Source organism: Garra rufa, chromosome 1 (assembly GCF_049309525.1).
Source record: "Garra rufa chromosome 1, GarRuf1.0, whole genome shotgun sequence".
Classification (NCBI taxonomy): Eukaryota; Metazoa; Chordata; class Actinopteri; order Cypriniformes; family Cyprinidae; genus Garra; species Garra rufa.
In genome coordinates this window covers 76,893,761-76,898,760 of record NC_133361.1, presented here as the reverse complement: position 1 = coordinate 76,898,760, position 5,000 = coordinate 76,893,761, and the positions used below count along the sequence as shown (strand labels likewise).

The following is a 5,000-nucleotide window of genomic DNA, read 5'->3' as shown; positions in this document are numbered from 1 at the left end:
GCCTCATTTCCGAAAAAATCACATTATGTCTGATAAAATAGTCTAGACACTCCAAATCTGTACTTACAATCCCACTTCTTATATTCTTCCAAATATCATTCTCTTCAATTCCATTAAAATGTCTCAACCACATTTGATTTGCATTGGGTTTCTTAAAAATATATTTTTTAAAACATTGATAAAACATCCTTACATTACACAATCTCAAATCCACCATTTTGTCTTCCATTTTCATATACACATCAACTTTGCTTTCTGTTTCTTCTCTTTTTTTTAATTTCTTCCAACCACTCTTTTGGTACTGCACTTTTAACTACATCATATTGTTTTTCCAGACTAGCCACACTATATTCTTCTTTTTCTTCTTCCATAGCATCTATGATCACTTGTAACGGCAAAAATCCATCTTTAAATTCATACAACACATCTTTGACTTGCCTTATCCCTACTTCCCACCATTTCTTAAAAAATAAAACTGGTCCATTAAAAACAATGTTACTGTTCAAGAAAATAGGTTGATTGAGGACCGTTTTTCTCCCAAATGGCTTAAAATCAATCTCCTTGAGAAAAAAACCCCAAGCAACTAAAACCTCTTTATAAAAATTTGGTATCCCCTCCATCATCCAATTTTTGAGTTTCATCCATAAAATGTTATCATTTAAAAATACATTCCCACATTTTGCTAAAAAATGTTTCATTGTAATTTTCCAATCTCCCTTTTTATCCATGTCCAAATATTTTTTAACCACCTTCACTCTCATACTTTTCTTTTTTAATTCTATATCAACAAGTCCCAACCCTCCCTCTTCTGGCCTTCCAATGAGTGTGTGGTATGCTATTCTTGGGGGTTTTTTCTCCCATATAAAATCCATAATATATTCTTTTACTCTTTTTTCCACCCATTTTGGCATTGAAACCACTGATAAAATGTACCACATTTTGGTTAACATTAAAACGTTCGCTATTAAAACCTTCCCTTTCAAATTCAAAATTCTTTTTTGCCAAAAATTCAATCTGTTTTTCATTGCACCTATAACCTCTTCCCACATTCTGTCTGTTGCACTCTTCTCATCTTTACCTAGCGTTACTCCTAAAATCTTCATTTCTTGTACTTCTTTAAAACCCAGAACCTCTTTTAAATCAGACACTTCTCCAAATCTCATATAAACAGTTTTTTCCTCATTTACTTTTGCTCCTGTACCTTTACAAAACCTTGTCACCCTTTCCATTACATTTTCAACACTTTTATAATCTTCCACAATTAGTGTAGTGTCATCTGCATATTGAAATACTTTTGTTTCTTCTAGTCCCTCCTCAATTTTTATCCCTTTTATGTCTTTATCTTTTTGAATTAACATCCCTAGTGGTTCTGCTATCAGCGTATATAGCTGTGCTGATAATGGACATCCTTGTCTAATGGATCTTGTGACATTAAAAGGATTGGTTAAAAAGCCATTACATTTTACTCTTGTCATTATATTTCTATATAAAATCCTTAACCACTCTTTAAAATTCTCCCCAAAACCAAAATGATCTAAAATCGAGAATAAAAACTCATGCTCCACTCTATCGAAAGCCTTCTCGAAGTCTAGGCTAATTATATATCCTTTCCTATTATTTTCCTTTAAAATACTCATTATGTCTCGTATACCACTTGTTGTATCCGCTATATCCCTCCCTGTCACCCCGTAGGCCTGGTTTGTCTCAATTATTTTTGGTAAGACATTCTTCAATCTACTTGATAAAATTTTAGCTAAAATCTTCAAATCTGCATTCAACATTGTAATCGGCCTATAATTCTTCAAACTCTTATTATCACCTTTTCTTTTATAAATCAACTTCATTAGTCCCATACTCATTCTTTGATCCAGCTCTTTTTTCTTAAATATTTCATCATACACTTCTTTTAAGATCTTACTTATTTCCTTCTTAAAAATCTTATAAAATTCATTCACTATTCCATCTATTCCCGGACTTTTGTTACTTTTTAGACTTTCTATCGCTTGTATTATCTCTTCTTCCTTTATTTCCTCGTCACAGTCTTTTTTGTCTTCTTCTTCTACTCTCGCTTTGATATGTTGCAGTAAGTAATTTTTGTTTTCCTCTTCTATACCTTCCTCTCTAAACAAGTCTTCATAAAAAATCCTTACTTCATTTAAGAGTAACTCTGTTCCTATTATGGACTCTTCATCTTTGTTTTTTAGTTCTTTTATTGTATCTGCCCTTCCCCTTCTTCTTTCTAGGTCAAAAAAAAATTTAGTACATTTTTCCCCTTCTATTGTGTATCTAGCTTTGCTCCTTAGTCTTGCCCCTTGACATTTTTCCTCTTCCATTTTCTTAAGCTTCTCTTCTAACTCTACTATTTTTTGAATATCCATTACCTTTTCCTTTGTTTCTTTTCTTAAACTTTCTCTAATTCCCTGTTCTTTAGCATTTTTGGCTTTTCTCATACCTTTACTAAATTCAATTGAATACTTCTTTATTTCATATTTTACATTTTCCCACCATATTCGTTTGTCTTCCCCATACATGCCATCCTTCTTTTCCTGTTCCATTAAATCATATATTCCCAATTTGTAATTCTCATCTTTTAAAATTCCAGAATTTAAAATCCACACCCCTGGTCCTTTATCCTCCTTGTTAAAATCTATTTTCCACCTTATCATCTTGTGATCGCTAAAACTAGTGTCACTATAAACAATATCATCAATAAAATAATCTATATCCCTTGTACTTAAAATAAAATCAATTCTCGTTTGATTCAAAAAGTTACCAACCAAGCTCCTTCTAGTAAATTCTTTTTTGTTTTCATGTCTCTCCCTCCACACATCAGTCATGTTTCTTTCTTCCATTAAAGATACCAGCTCTTTTCTTCCCATGTCTGTTCTAAAAACCATTCCCTCCGCTATATCTCTTTTACTAAACACAGTGTTAAAATCTCCTACAATTATTACTGACTTCCATTTATCTATTATTCCTCTAATGTTTTCAAAAAACTCCCTTTTTTCTTTCTCTTCTGTTGGCGCATGAACATTCATTAAAATAAACTCTTTTTCCCCATGACTTATTTCAACAGCATTACATTTTCCTTTTCCATCATTATATATTTCTTTCACTTTGCAGTCAATATCATTTCTTATTAAAATCGCCACTCCACTTCCTAACTTTACATCTCCATTACTATAAAACATTTCACCATTCCACATCTTTTTGACATTGTCAATTACCTCCTTTTTCCAGTTCGTTTCCTGAAATACAGTAATGTCTTCTTTCTTGCATAGTTCTAGAGTATTTTTCAGTTTGTTCATATTCATTAATCCTCTTGCATTCCAGCATACAAAATTTAAAACCATACTGTACAAAAATAAATAATTAAAAACAGTCATTCTTGATTATCTTCTCCATCTTCCCCACTCAACACCTCAATTTTATTCTCTGAATACTTAAGTCTTTTCCTTTTTGCCATTTCCAAATTAGGTATTACCTTCAGTTGTTTTCTCCGTGGCATTATTCCCAGTCCTCTGTCCTTTTGGTTCTTTATTCCTTCCTCTCCTGTCAGTTCTACTACAATCAGTTCTCCTCCCCTTGATAGTGTTTCTTCCGCTGATTTCTCTTCCTCCATTCTTTCCTCCTGATCTTCTGCTTCCTGTTGCTCTTCTTTTTCTTGTTCTTTACTAGTCCCATGTCCCTCTCTTCCAGTTATCTCGTACTGCTCTTCCTCTTCGTTTGTTTCTTGGGTTTCTGTAGTGTTGTTATGCATCTGCCCGTTCATTTGTTGCTCCTCCTCTTCCTCGTTGTTCTGCATCCAGCATTCACATTTGTTTAGCGTTTTAAAACAGTCTGGACACTTCACTGCATTGCATTCCCGTGCAAAATGACCATGCTCCTCACATTTGCGACACTTAAAGTCTGGACAGTCCTTCAGGAAATGCTCCGGGCTCATACACAACCGGCAGGTTTTAACCTGCTTATTGTGTATCACCCGAAAATGCTGAGTTCCTTCTGCTGTCTCAAACCGCATACTATATGGGAGCGACGCCACCTCTCTTGGGAATTTAGCTTTGATGAACCTTGTTCCATCTTCAATATCCGTACCTGGATAACATCTCCTCTTCATACTTGAGACAGGGATAACTCCCCACCCCTCCAGTTTCGTTATGATGTCGTCGTCACTCAGATAGACGGGTATATGCATAAATGACACCACATACTCCCTGTCTTCCAACTTCCTCACTTCACAAATGTGTCCATTGATATCCAGTCCATTTAACAGTTCATCACAACATTCCTCAGATTCCATTGTTACCTCATATTGTTTCTGTTGTTTCGGGCGCACCGCCAAAATTCCCTTCACACCGATTTTCTTCGTTATTGCTTTAATGATACTCTCTGCATTGCCATCTCTTGTTTCACTCACATCAATAGTTATTGTTGCCTCTTTCCTGTATAGCCTCTTTGTGCTGCTTATGATCCTTTCTCGTTGTCCTAATTCAGTCCTTTGTTCTTTTGCCATCTCTGTCTCTGCCGCCATTTCCTTGTTACTGCCGTGTAGTCCGTCCGAATCACTCATACTTGCGAAAAAACAACAAACACAAACCACTTCCCAGACAGCACACGGCTGCTGGTTAGTGGTTTAAAACAAAAAAACGTACTAACACAAACCAAATCTTATTTTCACTCACACTAACCAAATAAATCGAGAAGGTAAGAGAATCTCTCTTTCCAAACTGCAGTCACACACTTCCTGGTTTGCTCTAGGGCGCTCTCAGCGCGGTATGGCCGTAAGCGAGGGCAGCTCCAAAAAGTGGGCTATTTAAAGATCAGCCTCCGTAAAAGCCAGCATATTATATAAATAGTGAAGAAAAGGCAAAAGCTTACAGCACCTGGTATTCCCAGGCGGTCTCCCATCCAAGTACTAACCAGGCCCGACGCTGCTTAGCTTCCGAGATCAGACGAGATCGGGCGCTCTCAGCGCGGTATGGCCGTAAGCGAGGGTTGCT

General features: G+C 35.8%; 1 non-coding gene across 1 annotated transcript; it reads right to left on the bottom strand.

Annotated features, from left to right (window-relative positions):
- Positions 1 to 4,871: 4,871 nt before the first annotated feature.
- Positions 4,872 to 4,990, bottom strand: LOC141305184 (5S ribosomal RNA). Its single transcript, XR_012344358.1, has one exon. It is a non-coding gene; the product is annotated as a 5S ribosomal RNA (ribosomal RNA).
- Positions 4,991 to 5,000: the final 10 nt, after the last annotated feature.